This window comes from Podarcis vaucheri, assembly GCF_965113315.1.
Source record: "Podarcis vaucheri genome assembly, chromosome: 6".
Taxonomy (NCBI): Eukaryota; Metazoa; Chordata; class Lepidosauria; order Squamata; family Lacertidae; genus Podarcis; species Podarcis vaucheri.
In genome coordinates, this window is record NC_138764.1 from 71,341,444 (window position 1) to 71,368,097 (window position 26,654).

The following is a 26,654-nucleotide window of genomic DNA, read 5'->3' on the forward strand; positions in this document are numbered from 1 at the left end:
GTTAAGGAGGCTGTAAAAATTTTTTTTTTCCTGGAAGCCAACAACATGGAGATAAGTGCCAAACGCCCACTAGATTCTACCAGTTTTCCAGAAGTGGCTTTTACATTGTGTGAAATATCACATAAAATGTGGAAATTACCAGGCATGGAAACATTATGAAAATGGAATAAAGTGCTGCCTAAATGCACCCTCAGGCCTATGTACCATACCATTGTTTCCCCTTTAAAGACAGGGAATTGAGCCTCAAAGGCCGCCCAATGAATCCTTGGCTGAGGTGAGACTTGGACCCATAACTCCTACATGCTGAGCACTGGCTCACAATAAATTGCCTAAGATCATTCTACATGGCCTCATTATGCCGCCGAGGGAGGCCATTATATTGTACAACTTTGGCGCACGTGGTCCCTCCACAATTGAAAAGTACCATTAGGACAGTAGATCATGCGAAATTAGCAGCATGAGCCTCTGTCAGCTTGGACAGATATAGTTAATCTCACAGATGTGACAGATTGTTGCCTTAACAGGTCAGATGGTAACTGTAAATCTCTGCTGGAGAGCTAGCTTTCAGTGTGAAGCAACAGAGCGCAAAGAGGCCTCGATAAAAAGTCTTCTCTGGCTGAGAGAATTAAGCCACCTGTAAAGTCTGTTTCTGAGAGACAATTGAAGCTCATCAGCTGGAAACCTTCCCTTACTGAAGAGGATGGCTCTGCAAACCAATTGGGTTTTTTAAAAAATATCTTTCATGCTGGTACCTGTTGGAAGATACAGGTTCCTGAGATCCTTTTGGCAACAGTGGTAGCATGCAAAATATTTGACACATTCCACCTGGCACTGTTGCAGCAACAACTGTGTCTACAGGATATCCAACTCTGGGGCCATTAACTGTTAAGTTAACATCTTCGACCCCCCATTAAAATGAGCAGAGGTTATACCCCTTCTGCTTTTCCGGCAGATGAACAGAAAATAACCATTTGAAAGTTCACTTCCCCACAGTAAACAGGAGTGTAAACACAGCCTTGATGTCAGCCCCGCTACTGGCTGCTCCAGGACTAAGGAATGTAAAGCAATTAGGGTCGGAGGAAATATCAGGGTGCAGGACCAGAGAACAAGCTAGATGCCAGGACTGAGAAACAAGGCTATAAATGAAAGGCACATTTCAGCTCTGTAATGACACTCCTCACCACAAGGGGCAGTGCCCCACAGTTCTTGACAGGAGGAGAGGGATGAGTTCAGTGGGGCTTAGGACTGAATGAAAATGACCTGTGTAAAATTCTGGTTTATGCCTCCTTAAAAATTGTCAGGCTGGGGCCACAGCATCCAGCACACAACGCCCCTGTGCCCAACCATTCACATTTGTAATCAATAAAGTTGTGGCCCATTTGAACCCAAAATATTGTTTTCTGGTCTGGTTATGCATCATGTAGGGAGAGATAGGGCCACAGGGCCTTGGCACACAATAGCAATAACATTTTTACATCTATGTAATAGGAATACTATAAAGTCAATTGAAGAGGATAGCCATTTCCAGGCTAATGGCAGAATGAGTCTATAAGTCTATAAGATGGTTGCTTCAATTGTGGTTTTTGATGACTGGAGGCTACTGGACACTTCCCACCTACAGTTAAGATGTAGGAATGTAGCCAGCGGACTTATGCAACTGGCTAGTAAGAAGCAGTCTTTTGAGGGGTGCTGTTACTGCAAGGCATTTATATTTTGTAAAACTGACTCTACTTTACACATTAGCACTGCCTGGTTCCTTGTGGGCTTGTGTGTGTGTAGATATAGACACATACATATACCCATGCAGAGAGGGAGAGAGATTACAGATACACATAAATCTCTGATGAGCATTCATAAAGGAACTGATGCCATAAAAGGCTGACCCTCAAAATCCTTACGACTCAGGAAAGTGCAGAACATGAAACATTTAGCACTTCTTGAGTGCATTATATAAATTCTTGCACCACTCTGCTTCGAAGGATTCAGTTGGAAATGGAAAAACAACTGCAGCGAGCCCATGACACAGCAGAGAACAGAATGCATGTCTCTGGATCTCAGCCAAATTAAAGCAGCCAAAGCAATATTTATCATCATTGGCTGTTTAAAAAAAAAACCAAAAACCTGCCATCCCTTTAAGCAAGATATCTTTGTGGTGAGGAAACAATAGGCCATACATTTTTAAACAACTACCAAAAGACAGTGAACCATTTGGATTTCATCTTGAAATAGTTGTGCTTGTACCAATCATACCAAGTGGGGTTTTCATTGTGAGCTTGTGGTTGTTCTGTTTTGTTCTGACAGGTCATGTAAGATCAACAAGAAAGATCAGCCTACCCCAAGATAACAAGGGCTTCCATTTGTCATTTTCAACATTAAAAGCAGTGTGGGATTCCCCACCCCCACCCCCAGTAAACATGGCCTGATGTTATTCATTTTAATTTTCTACCTCCTTGAAGGTGAATTTAATACCATTCATACATTTTCATTTACAAAATTTGTCAGTAATAAGAGAGCTGGCACATGGGAGAAAGTAGCTGCATAATTGCAACTTACACGCTTGTCTTACTGAAAAACTGCTAGCTCAGGAATCGCCCGCTCCTGTGCTCCATGCATGAAATTGCAAATAGAATTTAATTTGCCCTTGTATCCTGTAGGATCAGCTTAAAATGATTAATGCAGGAAAGAATGTTGTCAAGATTTTATTCATTACAATCTCAGAGGACTGCAGTGCAAAACCATCATGTATAACATGGTAATGTATTATATGCAACTCTTTCTGAACTGCTTTTCTTACTGCAAACAATCATATTTTTTCTGTTTAATTCTATACCTGAAGTGTGCACAAATGCATTCATTGTGTGTTACTGTGATCTCCTGGACAGTTGGAAATGTAATTTGTTAGAATTTAGAACACTTAAACGGGCTGTTTCTGGCGTAGCACTTGAGAATGTAATATTCCAAAAAAGTTCTCAGCATGCAACAATGCTGTGACAGCTCAGAGATTTGCAAGTCAAAGCACCTTGTTGGCTGCTTAACACAGAGAAGAGAGCTCATTGTTTCAGCAAAATCTCACATTTGGCAGATTTCATTTCATTTCAGCAAGAAATAGGAATATCTACACTTGACTGCACTCGGCACACATTACCCCTGCTTCTCCAATCTATTTCCTTCTTCTTGTTCCTCCACACTGTAATACAGGTGTGGGGAACCCTTGGCCATCTAGATGTTGCTGAACTACAAATCTCATCATCCCTGCCCATTGGCCCTCCTTACTGGGGCTGGTGGGAGTTGTAGTTAGGCAACATCTGGAACACCAAAGGTTCCCAACACCTGCTATAATAATAATAATAATAATAATAATAATAATAATAATAATAATAATTTATTATTTATACCCCACCCATCTGGCTGAGTCTCCCCAGCCACTCTGGGCAGCTCCCAATCAAGTATTAAAAACAATAAAGCGTTAAATATTAAAAACTTCCCTGAACAGGGCTACCTTCAGATGTCTTTTAAAGATAGGATAGCTACTTATTTCCTTCACATCTGAAGGGAGGGTGTTCCACAGGGCGGGCACCACTACTGAGAAGGCCCTCTGTCTGGTTCCCTGTAACCTCATTTCTCGCAATGAGGGAACCGCCAAAAGGCCCTCGACGCTGGATCTCAGTGTCCAGGCTGAACGATGGGGGTGGAGACGCTCCTTCAGATATACAGGACCGAGGCCGTTTAGGGCTTTAAAGGTCAGCACCAACACTTTGAATTGTGCTCAGAAATGTACTGGGAGCCAATGCAGATCTCTCAGGACCGGTGTTATGTGGTCCCGGCGGCCACTCCCAGTCACCAGTCTAGCTGCCGCATTCTGGATTAATTGCAGTTTCCGAGTCATCTTCAAAGGTAGCCCCACGTAGAGCGCGTTGCAGTATTCCAAGCTGTAACACTTGAGATTGCAGGTTCTTTGGGCAATGACCTTTTTTCCTTATGCTTTAAGCATAGTAGGTGTATCAGTTTCAGTGAGCATGTCAGAAACATAGGAGGCTGCCTTATACAGAGTCAACCAATGGTCCATCTAGTTCAGTATTTTCTGCACTGACTGCCAGGGGCTCTCCAGGATTTCAGACGGAGTTATCTCTTAGTCCTACCTGGATGACCCCTCACCTTTAGACCTACTTCTCCTCTGAGGTGTATCTCAACATGACACTGATGTCATTCCATCAGCAGGTGAAGACATGTGTCTTTGCCCAAACATTTGGGGATGGGTGATGTTTATTGACCATTTGAGTTTCTGTTGCTAGGTTTCTCTAGGTTTTTTGGGGGGAGGTAGGTGGGGAATTGAAGCCTGCATTTTTGTTTATTTCCATTTTAATCTTACTGTATATTTTTGGTTTAGACTGTGTATATTTTTACCCTGAGACTTTGGAGTTAAGGGTTGATTTAAAATACTTTGAATAAATAAACAATACATCTACATATAGAGAAAGCACCTGTCCTCAGACTTAATTGGAAAAAACCTCCACTGAATTCAGAGGGTCTTCCATATGAACATGTTTAAGACTGGGATATCAGAAAGGGGGACACTGATAGGTGATAATTAAGTTAAACTGGAAAAGAAAATACACTAGGTCCCACACCACACAAAGTACAGTGGTTACCTCGGGTTAAGTACTTAATTCGTTCTGGAGGTCCGTTCTTAACCTGAAACTGTTCTTAACCTGAAGCACCACTTTAGCTAATGGGGCCTCTTGCTGCCGCTGCGCTGCTGGAGCACGATTTCTGTTCTCATCCTGAAACAAAGTTCTTAACCTGAAGCACTATTTCTGGGTTAGCGGAGTCTGTAACCTGAAGCATATGTAACCTGAAGCGTATGTAACCCGAGGTACCACAGTATACACAACGGATTCAGGTCAGTCAGTCAACATAATATTATGTTACAATAATTACCTCCATATATGTCTTCCTGTTCTGTGACTTAAAATGGGTTCATACATTCAGATTTTTCATGTTTGAAAGCTGTGAAGGTGGAATTCTTTTAAAAGTAAAACAAAACAAAAGCCCAACAAACCTAGTTGAGTAGCTTGAGGTTTCAGCGGTTATCACTGATGAAGTCCCAGAGAGCCAGAATGCCTTTCTGCTCCGCTGCCACTGGGCTAATTGGCTCAACATGGAGAGTAATTATTGAATTGTTCTCTTTTCAGAAATCATTTTAGCAATGGGTTCTTTAAGGAGGTGATGATTTAGAAACAATCCTAATAAGGGTGGTAATTGAGGAGTGAAATATGGGTCCATGATTACAGTTATTGAAATTGATTGCCTGGTAATTATATTAATACAACAGAATCACTGGAAATTTGATATAAACTGCTGTCAAGGGTATTGCCCATCTCACAGGAATACTCCCTCCAGTTTCAAATGAATCACTTAATTATTCAAACATTTGCAGAGATTTGCTTTGCCAATCCTCAAAGCAAACACTCCCTTGCATTTCCCCCTTTGAGCTCCAAGAAAATGCAAAGATTTGTGGTGCTCAAACTAGTTGGGACTACTGAGTGGTGCCTGAGAGAGATCTGCTATGTATTTGATGGACCACCTGCATGGAAAGCACTTCTGTGCATCTAATGTGTGTAAGCCACTTATAATTGGCCATGTGCAGCACACATTTGGGGTGGGTGAACTTCCCTTGGCTTGATGTGGAATTAGCCAGTGAGGAAGGCACCACAGCTCAGTGGCCGAGCATATACTTTGCACACAAGAAGTCCCAAGTTCAGTCCCTGGCAACTTCAGTTTTAAAAGGTTCAGGAAGAAGGTAGTGTGGAACAGCCCCACCTGAAACCCTCAAGAGTCACTGCTGGTTAAAGGGTGTCACATAAGCACTGCTAGTGCCATGTAAATACACTTATCATAATGCCTTCTGGAAATTGTACTTTGGCATCACCTGCCCTGCACACACCCCAGAGCACCAACCATACTGGAAGACTCTTGGGAATTCAGCTGCCCCTTCAAGCACTCAAACCCAAATAAATGAGACATGGTTTTTGATCCAGATGGGGACCAACCACATAAATGGTTATAACAAACAATCAAGAGAACTGATACAAATAAAGAAGACACTCACCAACCAAAATACTGCTTGGTAATGTGGCCTGGATCCATTCAGAGAGATCAACCAGAGTTTAATCAAAAGCAAAAAAATAACTTTTTAAAAACTTTTTTTAAAAAGTGAATACACTTACAAAGCATCTGGCTTTGGATGCCTGAACTACTGAAAAAGCATGGGCGGAAGAGCTTCCGGGGGAAATGTTACAATTTGGATACCAAATCAGGAAATTACAACCTCTGGCAACAGCAGTAATGCATACAAATCTGTTTAGCAGCGTGCACATGCTGTCACAACCAAGGTAACATCTCCCCCTATGTGCATCATTTGGATTTTGAAGTCCTTGGAGGTTCCAAGCAAGGTAGCTCAGTTGAGGACAGCGTGGTGTTATTAGTGCCAAGGTTGCAGGTGCGATCCCTATATTCCTGCATTGCAAGGGGTTGGACTAGATTGTCCTTAGGATCCATTCCAACTCAACAATTCTATAATTCTATGGAGTAAGCTCCTAATGTATGGAGCTATCCAAGTGCTGAACGTGTGCTTTCTCCAAATGTAGACAAGTCTTTCTAAGGCAGCTTTCTTAAGCGCTCTCTCCTGCCATCAGTAATCTGTCTGACTGTCCTTTGCTGACACTGCTGGACTGGTTGGCCAACATCACTGCATTCCTAGTAGCTTGTGAATAACATGCTGGTTGTTGCCCAAGGCTTGTCCCCATTTATACAGTTCACTTTCCACATGCTTCATCTTCTTCATCCTGCAAGCTCCTCTTCTAATGCCTTTCTTGTTTTAACCTCATTTTCCTCACACCTGCAGTCTCTATCCTTAATGTTGTTCTATCAAGATTCCTGATGTGCTTTTTTCTGCTTCCAAAATGCGTCCTAGATACCTGACATTTCTCCCTCTTTTTGTTCAGTACCTGACCAAAGCTCATTTCCTGCAGTGTTCTGGCTCTATATGATTTCTCATATCATCATGAAGGCTTTCCAACATGACTGTTCATATTGATTGCTAATACTTTTAGGCATTGGGTGGCTTCGAAATGCTCCCCTTAGTCACTAGATTGGCAGCATCATGTAGATCTGCATTATTATAGCCAACTGACAAAGGTCCAGATCTTTGTAGAAGTTAACAGCGCTGTGGTGTTTTGTCCAGCAAATATTCTTTGTGTGCATAGTGTGTGAGTAAACCTCTGATCAAGGCTTGGGGAGGGGGTCAGTGCATGCATTGAATTCTTATATTGCTTTCCCTAACCCAACTGGACTAGCTTGCTGACATCAATGCGTTGCCTGGGTGGCCTCAGTATTGCAGGATAGCATAGGGAGTGCCTTGCTTCTCTGTGTACAGGCTTTACTGAACAGTTAGCAGAGTGACACTTCTAAGTGAGGACTATCTAAAGCAATCAGCTCCAGTTTTGTTGACTTGAGACAAGGTGACACTTAAGCTTTCAGCAGGGGCTCACTGGTATGTATATGCCTGTTCCATCAGCCTGCCTATTCCATCAGTGAATTCTTTACCTGGGCTGACTGGAAAACGTATAGGTCGTGCTTTCACTTGCAGACTGGTCATTCCACTTTAATGAAGGTGTCAGTCATGTGTGCAGTGAGCCATCATCATTCAGTAATTATCCCCTGTTGTGTTTGGAGCTATGTGGGCAGACCTATTGTATGAGAACTTGTGAGTGATCTGTTGAATGACTTTCCCCCTTTGTGCTCTGTATTCCTGTTCCCATTTACATAAATCTAGTACAGTGGTACCTCGGGTTACAGATGCTTCAGGTTACAGACTCCGCTAACCCAGAAATAGTACCTCGGGTTAAGAACTTTGCTTCAAGATGAGAACAGAAATCTCACGGTGGCAGCAGGAGGCCCCATTAGCTAAAGTGGTACCTCAAGTTAAGAACAGTTTCAGGTTAAGAACAGACCTCCAGAACGAATTAAGTTCTTAACACGAGGTACGACTGTAACCAGACTCTAATTAACCCTTGAGCTTCTTATTAGTTGTAGGATTTCCTGAGTGACTCAGAGTAGAGAAATGACTGGAAAGAGTGCTTAACCCTTTCCCCAGCCATCATTTCCCCACTCTAAGCTACCTTTCCTCAATCATTTCTCTGCTTGCTGAGTTTCTAAGCATGACTGCCTCTCCATATCATCATCTCTCAAAGCATTTGCATAAAAAAGAAACATTGCCCACTAAGTATGTGTTTTATTAGATGTCAAACAGTATACCTACAGTGTTTTGTGAGCTGCTCATCTGGACCTTGTTTTTCCTTATTTTTTTAGAGGTTTGGATTATGTTTTCCATGCACTAAACTGCAAGAGGAGACATTATTCTGCTCACAGTAGGCAGGGACCTTAAACCAGTATGTAATGTGGCTAAGGAGAGTTTAGTATACTTATCACCATGTTTCATTCCCATATTTTAATCAGAACTGTGATTTGAAATGAAGGTATGCCTTAAGGCAGGAGTCTCAAGGTTGAGGAGGCTGACTGGCAGAGGGTGAAGGCCCTTTAACTTATGTTAAAATGGATGGAATGAGAGAGTGGGAACATATTCTTGAAAATGACATTCATGCAGAAATGCAAATGCCCATCTGACAAGTTAACAATGGATAATTTCATCTGGATGGTGATGGTGATGATTTGGCAAGAGGGTCGAATTCTGAAAACCCTTTTTTAATTTGCACAATATTTGTTTTGGGAGAGAAAGAATCAAGTGCAATTTATTTTCTGATGGTCAGCATGTGTGGTAGAACATTATGTACATTACTCAAAGGGTCCACAAGACTTTGAGACAAAACACAACTGTTGAATTTCACAATTTGCTTTGAAAAAAATAAGGTAGTTTCTGTTGTGTTTTTCATTTAGCTTATAGTGTAGCTAACATTCAGCTAAATCTGACAGTATTTCTCCCCAGTATGACCCACTGCACGGAGGAGAGTAGCAGCAGCAAACCTATCCTCTTAGCCCACCAAGTACATCTTCCCCACTTCCAACATATACATCTTCACAATGTATATGACTGTCACATGTAAGATTCTGTATGTTTAGACAAATTGCATTTTTCTGTGGGACCAGCTCTGCAACTTTAGCTTTCATGCATTAGATTTTACCCACATAAGTCATGTTCAAATTCTTAAATCCTCAGAATGTAACTTGGCCCCAAATCATCCCAATTCACTTTGTTATGCAGCCCCAACACAAAGCACATCCTTAATAAGAATTTAGGAAATGGAATATTAATGTGTAAGATACCATACATTCTCAAGGTCTCCCATTAGATGAATACGAAATAAAACTGATTCAAAGTCACTGTCTATTATGACCAGAATAACACATTTTGAAGATTAATATGTTGATTTTTGTTGATGTGTTGATTAATATGTTGATTTTTAATCAAACAAAACCATTCAACCAGCATTGTATATAATTTTAAGATATTTTTCAGGCTACATTCAGAATCCAACTAAATAGAGGGGGTTTGAATTCATCTTTAGGGATCATCTCACTTTTATACTGTATTTTATTTTTCAATTTGGTTTACTAGGTATATTTTATAGTATGAATCCATCCAATGGCTCCATATGTATCTATCTACATTCACAAATATAAGTGAAAGAGATTCCCCCAAAAGATGTCCGAGATGGAAGTAGCAAGAAAACGACCCACTTTAGCTTGTGAAAAACACAAACGGGTTAAATATATATACAGTGGTACCTGGGTTACAAACGCTTCGGGTTACAAACACTTCAGGTTACAGACTCTGCTAACCTGGAAGTAGTACCTTGGGTTAAGAACTTTACTTCAGGATAAGAACAGAAACTGTGTGACAGTGGCATCAGGAGGCCTCATTAGCTAAAGTGGTACCTCAGGTTAACAACAGTTTTAGGTTAAGAACGGACCTCCAGAACAAATTAAGTTCTTAACCAGAGGTACCACTGTACATTATCTATCACAACTATGCTTAGTATTTGACAATCACCCCACAGAGCCTAGGACTTGCCAATCAGAAGACCAGCGGTTCAAATCCCTGTGACGGGGTGAGCTCCTGTTGCTTGGTCCCTGCTCCTGCCAACCTAGCAGTTCAAAAGCATGTCAAAGTGCAAGTAGATAAATAGGTGCTGCTCTGGCAGGAAGGTAAACGGCGTTCCGTGTGCTGCTCTGGTTCGCCAGAAGCGGCTTAGTCATGCTGGCCACATGACCCAGAAGCTGTACGCCGGCTCCCTCGGCCAATACAGCGAGATGAGCGCCGCAACCCCAGAGTTGGCCACGACTGCACCTAATGGTCAGGGGTCCCTTTACCTTTACCTTAAGGTGAAGGGACTTCTTCACCTTCTTCTTTGCTCGCTTCGAGAAGGAGCCACCTGAGACGCCGGTATTACAGCCACCAGCCCATAGGGGCCCCTCATTCACTGTAGAGGAGCACGAGGTGAGACAAGTATTGAGGATGGTGAATCCGAGGAAGGCGGCTGGACCTGATGGCATCACTGGAAAGGTGTTGAAGGGCTGTGCGGATCAGCTGGCGAGGGTCTTTACTAAGATCTTCAATAAGTCCTTACACCAGTCTATTGTCCCACCCTGCCTGAAGTCGTCAACTATTGTCCCTCTGCCTAAAAAACCCACAATCAGTAGTTTGAATGACTACAGACCAGTTGCACTGACTCCAATCATCATGAAGTGTTTTGAGAAACTGGTGCGCCGTCATATTATTTCCTGTCTTCCATCAACTTTTGACAACTACCAGTTTGCATACAGGGCAAATAGATCCACAGAAGACGCTATCACCACCACTCTCCATGCTGCTCTGTCCCATCTGGAGCGGCCGGGGAATTATGTGAGGCTGCTGTTTGTGGATTTTAGCTCTGCTTTTAACACTATCCTCCCCCATAGACTGGTGTCCAAGCTAGAGACGATTGGACTCCCCAACTCCACCTGTCTCTGGGTTTTGGATTTTTTGTCAGAACGTTCTCAGAGGGTTAGAGTAGGGTCACATGTGTCCACAGCCCTTAGCCTTAACACCGGCTCACCACAGGGTTGCGTGTTGAGTCCCCTGCTCTATGCTCTCTATACGTATGACTGTACAGCCATCTACTCCAGCAACAAAATCATCAAGTTTGCTGATGATACCACGGTGGTGGGGCTCATTTCAGGAGGGGATGAGTCCGCCTATCGGGACGAGGTGGAGCGGCTCTGTGTTTGGTGTGGAGAGAACAATCTGGCTCTCAATACGGCTAAGACCAAGGAATTGGTGGTGGATTACAGGGGAAAAAAGGCGGACATTCAGCCCTTGTATATCAACGGGGAACGGGTGGAGAGGGTGGCGGAATTCAGGTTTTTGGGAGTGACTATGGATCAGGGCATGACTTGGAGCGCAAATACCACTGCTCTGGTGAAGAAGGCCCAGCAGAGAATTTATTTCCTCAGACTTTTAAAAAAGAACAATCTGAGTGAGAGACTGCTGGTGTCCTTCTACCGAGGCTCCATAGAGAGCATACTTACATACTGTATTTGTGCTTGGTTCTCCAGTTGTACAGCTAGGGAGAGGAAGGTGCTCCAGAAGGTCATAACCACAGCCCAAAGGATTATTGGTCACCCTCTCCCACCTTTGGAAGAACTGTACGGTTCCCGTTGCCTTAGGAAAGCAAACAACATCCTGCAGGATCCATCTCACCCGGGATACAGTCTGTTTGCACTACTGCCTTCTGGCAGGAGGTATAGAAACATCAAGTCAAGGACAAATAGACTGAAAAACAGTTTCTATCCAAGAGCTGTGGCCTTTTTGAATGCTGTAAATCGATAGTGAGACCTGGGAGTTTGATGGGTGTGGGTGTGGGTGTGGTTGGAAGGTGGTTTGTTTGGTTGTTGCTGTTGTTTTGCTTTTGTTGTTTTTAAGGGATGGCATCCAATTTCGTTGCACTTGTGCAATGTTGCACTAGTGTAATGACAATAAAGAATCTATCTATCTATCTATCTATCTATCTATCTATCATGTGGCCCTTTCTCAAAGCAGGTTGATGGACAAAAAAAAAATCAAACTTGTTTCAAAAATACTGCCAAGAAAAGATGGTGTAAACCATCAGAGGCATTACAACACAGCCCCTTAAAATAATGTATACATCAGTTCACAATTTTCTAAACTGAGGAGCATCTTCATAGGACTGAGCATAGAGCTGATGTTCTAATCTATCCATCTGGATGAAAGCCATGTGTTTTCCCTAAGTCAGGTGATGGAGCTTCACTGTCTCATAAAAGGAATACAATGGAAAAACTGGGACATTAATGTAGCAGTGATTGTGTATCTGTCATAAAGGATATGCATATATGTTAGTAATGCACATAATAATGCACAATGGATATTCTCCATCTCTTCCCCCATGCCTCCATCTCCCTTCATTTCCTCTCTTGCTTTCCCTGCGCTAAATGTTGGACTTAAGGCTTAGCAAAACTTCAGCACCCCTGCAGTGCGGGGACCTAATTTCAATTAAAGCACACAGCTTATCCCTTTGTCAGCTTTTAGGCTAAGATGTTCCTGCTTGCCCAGGATTTTGGTGGTGGTGTTTTTTCAGACTTAGATTATGGTTGTGGTGTTCATGTCTTAGTTGGGTGGAGCAGGAGCCATCCTTCTTATTTTTGTTCTTGGATGAACACCTTTAGAAGCTTTATTTCTGTTGTGTTTTATGTATTTGGTTTTAAATTATTCACAAGCTGTTTGGCACTATAAATAGACAGATAGATACTTTTTATATAAGGTTGTAAGTAACTGTTAATGAAAACGACAATTCAATATTAGTAGATGTTTCTATTGATTTTACCTGCTCCTTGAAATTTCTGCCTCCTTTTAATACTGGCGGTCCTGCCATCCTGCCATCTTCATCCCAGGGTTTAATGGCATGCCAAGCCTAAGGAAAGGTTCTATTGTTCCATTACCCCTTCCAGCATCCAGATTTGTTATCTTGAATACATTAAATAATCAGAGCTTAATCACACTCACCTCCCTTGGCTTTGATGATTAGGATAGTTTAATTGGTTAATTGTGTTGTTAGGGTGGAGCCACCGAGAAATGATTCCTATGTTTTTGTTTTTAAATTGCTGATTACAAGTCTCTCTCTCTCTCTCTCTCTCTCTCTCTCTCTCTCTGTCACATCTCAGTCTATTGAAAGGCAGGAGGCTGCCAAAACCAATTAGAATACTGAAATAGATACAGCAAAACAGTTTGGATTTGTTCCTTCACTTGCATGGCAGCAGTTAAGCCCCTCATATATTGTTAACTACACCTGTGTCCTAATTTGAGCAAGGAATCAGCCTGAGAGCTCATCAGGAGTGCATTGAAAACAGAAGGCGAAGGGAAGACATAGAATAGCTGCAGGCCTTCCCTATCACCAGCACCACTGCTACTGGCATCTCACACACACCTGGGATCAAACAGAGGGTGTTGGTACCCATTTGCCTGTCTGCTTGCAAGAGTATGGGCTAGACGCCAGCCATTTAATGTAGCCAGGAGTGGAACAGCACCAAAATATGTTTAAACTGTCTGGGAACACTAAGCTTACTTTCTATAGCATAAGCAAATTGCTGCCATAACTGGGGATGTCAGAGCATTCCAACAGAAATGGAAACAGGAGTGGAAATAGTTGAAGTTTGCTTATTCATCCCATGTCCAGAATGGAAATCAATCCAGTAAATGCAACTGGTATTTACTGTTGTTTGCAGTGTGAAAATGATACGTAACTGATGACTCTTCCCCACTATTTAAATTGTGTTTCCTTTGCATTGACATGAATGGCGTGAAATAGTAATATAAATTATTACATCATTATGTAAAATTCTGCCACAGTGGGCAGTGTGACCGATATCATAGCTTTTGTCAGAAGCAAAAATGTTGCAGAAGCAGCACTGCATGAAACAAACAGGGGTTGGAATGGAAAGTGGTGTTTTCTTACATCCCTAACCATGACATACTATTAAGAAACTTACCCACCTAAGTTTTAGAACAGATGTTAGTTTAATAGCTGTTGCCGGGGCAAGAGAAAGGGTCCAAGGGATAGTGATTCTTACTCAAAGAAGGGAATAAATGTAGTTGCTTCAAGTATACCTTCAGAGGGCACTTCTGCCTAAGGAAGAAGACTCCTGGAAAGAGTTGCCATTGGTATTAAATCTCTGCAGATTATCTCAGTAGGTCTGTTCCATTATTTGACAGCATGCACTATATCCACAGTGGACCATTACTGCTCTGCTTCACCCCACCAGTTGATGACAGGGCAATGGGTATGACTCTGAAGCAGGTTTAAGCCCTGCATTTTAAGAAATTAGGTACAAGCCGGTCTCATATCATATATTCACTGGGGGCCCAAGCACCTTTGTGTTGGGAAGACCATATGCAATTAACATCACATGTGATGTGAATGCTCCATGGGCATACGAGAGTTGCATGATTCTACTCCCATCCAAAAAAGTAAAAAGAAATAAAAGAAAGAAGATTAAACTGAAGATAGAAGCACGTAGGGACAGTTTTCAGTTCTATTTACAGGCAAGTATTGATACTGAATGTGATTTACCTACCTGACTCTGTATATAAATATGTGCATTTAATCACCAGATTGTCATGAGAGAAGGGGGAAACCGCTGCTTAAAAATCATTGCAACTCATCAGCTCAATGTCATTCTGCAGTTACAATCTCTGAGATTAATTACACTATCTGGGGCATATGAGATGTTAGGGGAGGGGATCATACCTCTGGTGGAGGATGTGTCATGCTCCTTCTGGGGTGGTCTATCCACCTTTGGTCCCCACCCTGCATTCAACACTCACCTGTAACTCCTAGAAGCTGTCAGCATGCAACCACAGCCAACACACAACCCTGGGAATGAATTTGACTGTCAGCTAACCCAGGTAAGGCTAGCTGATGGGTCACAAACACTCAGTGAGTTAGGAGCTTCTCCTACATGTGAAGACAGGCTCTGGCAGATTGAGTGGACAAGACCAATAGTGGGTCCAATGGTCAAGAAGGTGGTTTCTGAACATGCTATAAAGGGAAGTGAGGGACAAATGGGGTTTGTCAACCTGGGAAGGTAACCCATCTAGGAGAAGGAAAACTCTGTTCCTAAACCTCCACTGCCTTATGGGATATCTTTGGGGGAAGAAAAGGCTAAGGAGCAAAGCCTAAACAAATCTGGAATGGAGTCCCTAAGATGTTTGAATGGTGCCTTGTGTCCTTCTGACAACTCCTGCAGCCAAGCTAGTGCCATACATATTGCTCTGTTTTCCTTTGTTGTCTGGACAGCCCAGGACCTCCATGCACATTGCCCAGGCTTGCACCCCAGGGAGGTCCCTTGGGTACCGCTTATGCAGTTTCTTGACTTGACCCCCCTAAGTGCACTCCATTATCCCTCTTCACAGGTAGATGCCAACAAACATGGAATGAGGTATGGGCTTGACAATTGAATCACATTTACTTTTCATTAGAGGAACAGGAAGTGGTTATAGATCAGATGGGGAGCCTCAGCCCAAGGGGCCAAATGCAGCCTTCTGGACTCCTCTAGCTGGCTCTTGGGACTTTCCCTAGAACACACACCATAGTCAGCTACACACCTTCTCCCCAGCCCACCCTCCCCAGCTCCACACCTTCTTTGAGTGCTTTTGCATGGCTAGGATATGTCCTTGATCTTTTATAATTCCTCTGGTTTGCCTGGATGGACAATGAATAGAAGGATATGATGGTATGCATAAAAACTAGTCTAGCTTACTGCATTTGTTCCTTCACCCACTTTTGCTTCCAGTTCTGCTTGCTGGTACAGTGGTGCCTCACAAGACGAAATTAATCCGTTCCGTGAGTCTTGCGGTTTTTTCATCTTGCGAAGCACGGCTATTAGCGGCTAAGCGGCTATTAGCGGCTTAGCGGCCATTAACGGCTTAGCGGCTTTAAGAAAAAGGAAACAAACTCACAAGAACTCGCAAGATGTTTCGTCTTGCGAAGCAAGCCCATAGGGAAATTCGTCTTGCGAAGCGACTCAAAAAACGGAAAACCCTTTCGTCTAGTGAGTTTTTCGTCTTGCGAGGCATTCGTCTTGCAGGGCACCACTGTATATGGAGCTCCAGAAGATTGCCCAGAAGGGAATGTGGTCCTCGGTGGTGGTGGTGGGGGAGTTCTGTTACGATATAGAAGCAATGAGGCCGCGAGCTGGTGGCTTGAAAGCAAAACATAAATGGGAATGTTGGGACTGTTCCATGGGAAAAAGAGGGACAGTCTATTCACAGTGCGAAGCACCGGAATTAGCTCAGAGTGTAATATGAGCTGTATAGGAAGTACAGGAGGAGTTTGTCTCTCGGCTGCTGGAGTTTGAAGAGAGCAGACGTGTTTTTCTGTAACGCTGCAAAGACAGAAATAAAGACATGTAAATACGTTTCTGTCTATCTCTTTCCCCTGCGCACAGGGTGGCAGGAAAGAGTGGTGTGTCCTTCTCACGCTGAGGAGGATCGCCGATCGTGACCTCTGCCTGGATCCTGCCGGAGAATGCAGACAGGTAGGTCAACCGGTGATTCAAGCCAGGTGCCTGGAGAGTGGCCAGTTTCTCCTGATAATGGCTTGAATCCCAACAAGTTCTGCATCTCTTTTATAAATATTTTGACAAGGTCACAATGAGAGTCTATTAAAGTTAGGTAAGCTAAGCCAGGGTCTCCTGAGTAACAGATAGTTTAGCAGTTCTTCCTATTCCCTCTCACCAGCCTTAAGATACTGAAGTTCTTCTACATTTGTTTTGCCAGTTTCATTTTCTGTATCCACTCAGACAGCTTACACCCCCAGGAAAAACTTGTAAGCCATTGCACATAACATGCATACCTTGAAATGCATTTCGATTTGATGGCTCCTGGTTTTCATGGGGGCGGGGGGGGGTGTTGCATTAGGACCGAGAACTACTGGTAGTTGAAATTCTATCTTAATCTCTTCTGCAAACCTCAAGCCAGATTTTGTAATTAATTATAAGCAAAGAAAAATACATCAGGTTTGGAGAGACCAGTTGGACCTCCCACTGTGTGCACATTGACTAATGCCTTATTGGTTTAGCTGCCAGTTACAATGAAATAAATCAATGTTAATTTCATTGTATTACAACAATATTGATTTCCTATTAAACAACAGACAAAGCAGGTTATGGCTTTAGGAAAGCTGTTAGGAGTTAAAATAAGAAGGGCATTTCTGTGGAAATAAAGGAACTGGAGAAAGGCAGAGGTGCTAATAGCAGAACTGGAAAGTGACAAGAAGAAACAAGGCACTTGAATAATTAGGAAGTGTGTTCTTGTGTGAATTTGTGGTTATAAATTATTGTGATGTTGTTAACTAGAAAAAAGTGCAAAACAAATGTAGCGGAGATGGTGTAATGATTTGGGGATTCCTGAATATCATCATAATTTATTATTTATTAAAGTATACCAAGTATACCAAGGCACTGTGCATGAATTAAAATCTGCAGGCTTACATCTGGTACAGATATAAATGCTGGTTCTAACTTATGAGCCACTTGTGGGAAACCATATAAATAAAACACAAGTATTCTCATGGATGTGTGGAAATCCATCTTTGCAAAATTAGCACACACATGAATGCCCTCCCCCCGATAACCTTCCAAATTTCCTTGCTATTCTTCACATGTTAATTTTTGCATGGAACTAGGAAATTACTGGTACATGCAAATTATATGAGTCCTTGCAGCTAAAATAGAGCGCACAAAGCAGTATGTTTGAGATGCCTGTGCCAAGTACCTTATGTGATCTTATAAAAAGCACACCTGCCCTGAGCACATGTCTAAAGAACCCCATTGGAGAGCCAGTGCGGTGTAGTGGTTAAGAGCGGTAGTCTCGTAATCTGGGGAACCGGGTTCGCGTCTCTGCTCGTCCACATGCAGCTGCTGGGTGACCTTGGGCTAGTCACACTTCTCTGAAGTCTCTCAGCCCCACTCACCTCACAGAGTGTTTGTTGTGGGGGAGGAAGGGAAAGGAGAATGTTAGCCGCTTTGAGACTCCTTCGGGTAGTGATAAAGCGGGATATCAAATCCAAGCTACTACTACTACTACTACTACTACTACTACTACTACTACATTTAGCTGGTAGCTAACCGATAAAATATTGGTCAATCTACATCAGAGTATATGGGTAGATCAATCAAAATTAATAGCTCTAACTTAATCATGCTTATTAATTTAAATTGTTCTACTCTGAGTAAAACTTGGTTGACTATCACCTAATAGACGTATTGCAAATGGCATATTTCAGTGTGAAAGAATTGTCTTTACAAGAATATTCTTGTGCAAGGGACAATTAATAAATGTAATTTCATATCTGGGTTTAACAAATGCCCATTCAGTGGGTAAAAGTAAAGGGACCCCTGACCATTAGGTCCAGTCACGGACGACTCTGGGGTTGCAGAGCTCATCTTGCTTACTGGCCGAGGGAACCGGCGTACATTCAGAGGGTAGGTACATATGTAATATCTGCAACACTGTTACAATGTTATACACACTTACCTGGAGGAGTAAGCCCTATTGAAGTCAATAAGGACATCTTTTTGAGTGGGTTTGCAAAATTTACAGACGCTTCAGGTTACAGACTCCACTAACCCAGAAATAGTACCTCAGGTTAAGATCTTTGCTTCTGGGTGAGAACAGAAATCATGCTCTGGTGGTGCTGTGGTGGCGCGAGGCCCCATTAGCTAAAGTGGTACCTCAGGTTAAGAACAGTTTCAGGTTAAGAACAGACCTCCGGAACGAATTAAGTTCTTAACCCAAGGTACCACTATAAAATATGACAAATTTTTGACAGTGCCAATGCTTGAAGAGGGGAGGATCTTTGATATCTACCCTTCAGATGACCAATTTAAAGATGCTCAAGGTATGATCTGAATTCTCTCTCTCTCTCTCTCTCTCTCTCTCTCTCTCTCTCTCTCTCTCGTATTTGAGGCAGTCCTTATGAGACTGTGCCTAAGGTAGCCAGGTGAAAGAGGATCAAGATTTTGCACCTTTGACAGTTGTGCAGAAAAAAATTCAGGAGGTATAGTGTGCCATGCAACTGCACCATTTAAAAATGGTTATTTCATGTTTGAATGTTCCGTATGTTTGAAAATTCCACAGAAAGCCAATATGCCAAAGAGAGGGGTTCCAACCAAGCCTTCTTCTGACATGTTAATTTTGTGTGTGGAAGATGGATTAAAAACAAAGAACAAAGCACCAAGAACTATGGACAATCATCCAAACAAATAATCCCTTACCTAGACTTCTACTGCATATAGGTCCAGCAGGGCCATACCATAAGCTTTTTTCTGAATGGGCAGCTCTGCTCTGAGAATCACCATGTTGAATTCAACAGGATACAACTGAGGGCCAGAGATGAGGCACTTCCAGCTTACTAACAGCTGGGCATCAAAATAGTAGTATAACTCCAGGGAACTACAGCATTGCTTTGATATATGAGACTTTGATGGTAGGCTATACAAATATAAATGAATGGAGTAAAAGAAATCTATCCCTCTTTCCTCACCTTACTGGTGTCAAAGCAATACAGCACCAAAGTTTGTTGTCTCTCTCTGCTTGAAGCCTCTCTCCTGAGCCCTGCAGGTTATCACTTCAAGTCACAGTGGGGTTTATTAGCTTTCAGTCAGCATCTCTGATGTCTTTTTGATGTGGAATCCACACCCAGGTAAGTATGCTTGTTATAAATCAAATGGCTGGCACCATCACTACAAACATTTGGCTGAAATCCCACAAATAAGCAAGCATGTTTAAAGCTTCATTCTAGATCCCTTCAGCAGAAAGATATATCCAGATGGTGCTGACAGATACTAGCATTAGGCCAGCGTTGTGCTTGAGGTGGTTTGCTTCATTGATCAGTGATTTGACAAACATTCTCTGAGAGTATGTGAAATCCTCCTGCAAAGCGGGAGAGCCAATGTACAAAAGGGAGGAACAAATGGAAAGATCTTTCCTACAAAAGCAATGCTAGAGACTGTAGTTAAAGATGCTTGGACTTTGGGGATCAGAAGGTAACCAATTAAAAAGGGAGAGAAACGAAAGCATCAGTTTTCTGTCCTGAACATATGCAAATCGTAGCCTGTTAGGAATCCTGTACCATTTATTTTTTAAGCTTTGCCCAAGTGGACAGCTAATATAGAAAACTACAAACTCCTTAGATCATTTATGGTAACTCACCTTTTGCTAGGAAATATTGTAATTATTTAAGTGGGAGGAGTCCTGAAGATAAGGGTTTTGTGATAACAACTGAATATGTTCCTCAGTGTTTAGGAAAGAAAATCATGGGGTGCAATATCTTTTACTAAAAGGTATGAGTGAAATCTTAGCTAAAGTGGGCAGCGGGACCCCACCAGATGGATGAATGGTGATGACTAGGCAGAAGGTGAAGCTTTAAGTCTAGCCCAATGAAGGGCTGTGGAGGATGTTCCATAACTCGGTGTTAGAGCAAATGCTTTGCATGTAGAAGGTCTCATACTGAGTGGGAAGATAGGAAAGAGGTTACCAAACACTTTGAGTGAAGGCACCTAGAATCCTCCACACAAACAAGAACCCTGCATTTTTGGAGTCTCCATGTGCATCAAGGATTAGAAGCGTGTTCACCAAAACATATTTAGAAGTCCCCTTTAGATCTTCCCACTCAACACAGGAAGGTTGGGGTAGGACTTTCGTCTCCCCATATCAAGTCAGCTGAAATGTATCAAATAGGAGTAGCATAAGTGTAGCCAGCATGGTGCCATCTAGATGTTGTGAGGCAACAACTCCCATCATCCTTGGCCAGGCAGGGCCAAACTTGGCCCTCCAGCTGTTTTGGGACTACAACTCCCATCATCCCTAGCCAACTGGACCAGTGGTCAGGGATGATGGGAATTGTAGTCCCAAAACAGCTGGAGGGCCAGGTTTGGCCATGCCTGTCCTTAGCTATTGGTTCTTTCTGGCCTCCATGGTATTGTAACTTGACAAGGTATGGAGGGTGCCATGTTGGCTATGCCTAGCAGTTATAGCTGACTGTGGACAGACCAAAAACTCCACTCAATGCATTCTTTCACCTTGCATTATAAGGCTGCTTATTCCAACATTTATCTTTCATTCCTATGGATCGTCCGCTGCAGTCACCTTTGCTACTGCAAGCATAAAATTGCCCAGGAAAAGGAAACCGCTTCTGGCACCTTGGAAAGTGAGAGGCAAGCTGAGGAACAGAAAACTGAGTGAGACATTTCTGCAAAGGGTTAAATCAGACACCTTCACAGAGCGGAGGATTAAGAGAAATAATTATGAGCTGAATCAATACTGATAAAGCAACCAAAGTGGAGCTATTGGTTTATTGACTCTTTGAGTGTCACTTTTAATAGGTTTTTACAAAGTGAATTGCATGTAGTCTTTCACTGAATGGGAGAGTGTGGCAGAATCCCTGAAAATATGTTTAGATACAAGTAAAATCTAGCCTTCATAGGAGATTTTTAAAAATGAGAAATTATTATGGATAGTAACTTGTTTTTAATTGCCAGTGATAAATGATAACTAACCCTTACTGCTATAATATAAAAGGGAAACACATATACTGTAATGCTTTCCAATCAAATATACTAAAAGCTAATTCACAAGACACACCTTTGATGGGGAATTGTATTAAATATTAAAGGTAAATATAGTTCCAGTCCTACCAAACTCCCTCAGAATAGGTGCAGGCAAGAGATGTAATCCTTTTAATAGCAGCCAAATTTCAATTAGCGTTGTTTTGGAAAAATAGAAAAGGGGGGAAATAAGACAGTTAAAGATGATGTAAAACCCCTGACATTCCTGAATGATGGATTGATTGCAAAAAAAAGTATGTGTTTTCTTTTAACATGAGTGAATACCACAAAAAATATTAAGTAAAATACTGCTGAAATTTTGCTATATACTTTTATTTTCTAGACTTATTATTGCCTTCTCTTTTTTTTACTGAAAAGTAACTAAACTTACAAAAAAGGTTCATGGAATGGAGTAACTCGAAGTGGCTGACTTGCCTATGAAGGTTTCTTAGTGTGTCAGTACCTTATCATTCTCACTGTTTTTAAAGGTCAGAGCTAAGTTTGGATACTTATACAGTGGTACCTCAGGTTAAGTACTTAATTCGTTCTGGAGGCTCATACTTAACCTGAAGGCTCATACGTAACCTGAAACTGTTCTTAACCTGAAGCACCACTTTAGCTAATGGGGCCTCCTGCTGCCATCGTGCCGCCAGAGCATGATTTCTGTTCTTATCCTGAAGCAAAGTTCTTAACCTGAAGCACTATTTCTGGGTTAGTGGAGTCTGTAACCTGAAGCGTATGTAACCTGAGGTACACACAGTAAAGAGATATCAAGTGGCTTAGGGGAACCTCAGAGTTTGGAGAGGTAACTAAAAAATGGAGAGGGCTATGTGACAGAAACTCCCAAAACAGCCTAATGAGGTGTGAGCATGCTCAGACTAAGGGGGGGGGGGAGAGAGAGAGAGCGCTAGGTGGGGAGGAGAATATTATCAAGTCACATTACCTCACTCTTATCTTTACTGAGGAAGGTTGCCAGAAACCAAAAACATTATGCCCATTGAAAGAACATACTCACTCCTCTGATGTGAACACTAAGCAAATGCTGCTTGAAATGCAATGCATGGGAAATAGCCGCACTGGTTTTAAGTCACTAATGTGTACATACCCTGTGAATGAAAAACCTCAGGAAATGCAGTAAAGTTTTGTTCCATGGACAGACTTATCCATAGTCTACATGGATACAGTGGTACCTCAGGTTACATACGCTTCAGGTTACATACACTTCAGGTTACAGACTCCGCTAGCCCCAAAATAGTACCTCAGGTTAAGAACTATGCTTCAGGATGAGAACAGAAATTGTGCAGCAGTGGCATGGCGGCAGCAGGAGGCCCCATTAGCTAAAGTGGTGCTTCAGGTTAAGAACAGTTTCAGTTGAGAACAGACCTCAGGAACGAATTAAGTACTTAACCCGAGGTACCACTGTATTTGCAACAAGTATGTGTTCCCTGGTAGAACTAATAGCAGTGGGCAGGGGGGAGGGGCTTTCATTTGGTGGAAATGTTAAGTGTTAAATGCCCCCTCCTGCAGTGTCACTTCTCCCATCTTTAAAGCAGCCACTTGGGGTTGCTAGTTTTTAAACATGCACACGAAACTGGATATTTTTCATCATGGAGCCCTCACATCATGTCCAGTTTGGCCCCCATAGGAATATGCTAGCCTATTATTATTATTATTATTATTATCATCATCATCATCATCATCATCATCATCATCTCTTTCCAGGGCTACCTCAGCACCCTCTTTGATACACAGAGTTTAATTTAAAGAGAACATATTTGCAATAATTAGTATTGTAGAGGTGGTCTGAGACCAGTAAACAACCAAGTCATTAGGAGCAAAGCCACTCCTATTATCTGCAAATCAATAGCTCATTAGCCTTAGTCGTATTCACCTTGCAGCACCTTATAATGAAAAGATTTTACACAAGACAAAGCAGGGGCAACAGATTCACAGCAGTGCAGGGATTTTTGAGCTTCGCTCCTGACCTCCCATTAGCACTAATGGATATTATTGACCCTCCTGACTTTGCAATGGAGTTTTGCTCACCATCTCTTCAAACAGCTTTAGCTCAGTCCTCAGACCATTGGAAAGATGAGTGGCTTACTCTATAACATCTGGTTCAGTGTCTTGCGATTTGCTGAAAAAACCTTGCGCTCCCAGCTGTCCAGTAAAACTTTCTTCGTGACTGGAAACTAAGGGGCAGGAACCGACTGTGCTGCTAGCTAGAATGCATATGATTTCTTTGATCTTTCCTCCATCACAGAATCTTAAGCCTACCCCCCAAAATGCATGCATTTTTCATGCCCTCATTTCCCATAACCAGTGGGGACCTTACGGGCTATTTCTGAAATTTCACAGAAACTTGATTATACCCCCTATTCCTGCAAATTGAATTCAAAGGTATCTTTAAACTCAATTAGCTTAAGTGCATTTCTACAGGAAACTACCACCGTTTTGGGTAGAGCAAGAGCTTTTAAAAACTGAAAATAAATAGTGTCTGTTCTAAACAAACAGAGGCAAGAGAGCAAAGAAGGCAGCTTGGCAGATGATATGCAGCAAGAAGAAAATGTGGATTCAGTTGACCCACTTGGGGTGGTATGGCAGTTCATGCAACTGGACATAGAGGTCCTGCTGGGAGTTTGTTTCCCTATAGAAGCACTGGGGTGTAACTCAAGAGTAGCTGTCATGGAGAGGCGGTAAGGTAAAGGTAAAGGGACCCCTGACCATTAGGTCCAGTCGTGGCCAACTCTGGGGTTGCGGCGCTCATCTCGCTTTACTGGCCCAGGGAGCCGGCGTACAGCTTCCGAGTCATGTGGCCAGCATGGCTAAACCGCTTCTGGCGAACCAGAGCAGCTCACAGAAACTCCGTTTACCTTCCCGCCAGAGCGGTACTTATTTATCTACTTGCACTTTGATGTGCTTTTGAACTGCTAGGTTGGCAGGAGCAGGGGCAGAGCAACAGGAGCTCATCCCGTCGCGGGGATTTGAACTGCTGACCTTCTGATCGGCAAGTCCTAGGCTCTGTGGTTTAACCACAGCGCCACCTGCGTCCACCCCACCATTCTCCCAAAAGCAGAGGTGCAGCAGCTTTTTGGGACACTGTGAGAATGGAGCTGTGCAGCAGTGAGTTTAGGTTTTGTGGAGCCAATCCAGTGCTCCTGCTTGTGTGCTCATTCAGCCCCAACTTTGCCACCACCTTAACCTCCTCCATCCCAGTAAGGAACACTGATACCACTCTCAGGACCCTTCATACCGGACACTCCTGGTATTACTACAGACCTATAAAGGGTAGAAACTGTTGAAAAATGCCCTGGGGGCACCTGCAAGCCCCCAGATCTCTGAGTGTCCTCTGCAGTTCTGGAAAAGGCATCTCCCTTCTTCTCCAGTGCGCTTCTAGAGACATACATCATATTGATTTATGCACACTAATCTTCTGGCATAACACAGCAAGAAGAGTGAGACATCATAGAACTAATCTACTATTTATTTGCACACTATGTACTACAGACAAAAGCATAATGGCGTCCGTTCTCTCCAGCTCCGAGAGAACAAACAGACAGAAATAAAAGCGAAAGCACAGTGTAACAGTACCCGCAGCGGAAGAGATAAGACCTTCCTCCTTTCCCAGACTTGTCCCATATAGGCATATGATTTGCAACAATATCATCTGCAGCATCGGAGGTGTGAAATTGCTAACAGAAACATTATCACCAATCACGAGCAATGGGGCACCAATGGGAACTCTTTTCTATGCCTTGTAGCCAAACTGTCGAGAAAGTATTTGCTTGGGGAAGGTGTATAAGCAATCCCCAAAGCAATCCCATTTTCCTCTTGTTGCGATAAATAAAAAATAAAAAGTCAAGTACGGCCACTTGAATTGATTGACATGTAGTTTGACCCTTGGTTGCTTGCTTATATAAAAAAATGGGTCAGCCATTACTCTTCCCTACTATATCCACTGTTTAGGACCTGGAAAGAAATAGCAAAGTAAGTGTGGTGCATGCAGGCAACTGGGGTTTCATCTCTGCAGCTAGTGGGGTTGCGATTGAGGTGTGAAACTGTCACTTAAGAACCCACCACTTCCTTGTACCTTATCGTTTTGTTTTCATTTTGCTCTTTGTGGTGCTGTGTCAAATGCTGCTCCGGGTATTTTTAGTAGAAGAGTGGGATATATGTAAAGCACGATGGTGACGCAGATCATCACAGATTTGCATAGAATCCTTGTCTTGCTGTTTCAGATTGAACAATACTTCTGCTGTTAAACACACATGCATACACACCCCAATTTGTTGCAGACATCGCCAGATAAGAGCAAAGTGCCTGCTTCCGATTCAACTGAAGTTGTCAAAGCGGAAGAAATGCAGCTGAAGTGAATTAAGGATGTCAGTGTGTATTAAACAAAGTTGAAGCGCCTGAAGTGAATCTGAGTGAGCACCATCAACAGAAAAGAAATACTTGCATTTGACAAACAGCTTTGCTCTCACTTCTTAATGCTATAATAGGCTACAGGTGCACGCCTATACACACTTACCTGGGACTCAGTCCCATTGCACTCTATGAGTAGACATGCATAACATCACACTTGAAAGGCTGCAATCTGAGGCACATTCCTTGAGTGTGTGCTCTACTGTACCCAGTGGGACATGCATCCATGTGAGGGGGAGGCAGTATACCTGTGTTGCTAGACATTCCTGACCATACTGGCTGGGGCTGATAGGAGTTGGAGTCCAAAAACATCTGGAGGGTACCTAACCCCTGTACCAAGTAAGCATTTGTAGGTTCAGTCTAGTTTGTTGTTTAGTCGTTTAATCGTGTCCGACTCTTCGTGACCCCATGGACCAAAGCACACCAGGCACTCCTGTCTTCCACTGCCTCCCGCAGTTTGGTCAGACTCATGTTTGTCACTTCGAGAACACTATCCAACCATCTCGTCCTCTGTCATCCCCTTCTCCTTGTGCCTTCCATCTTTCCCAACA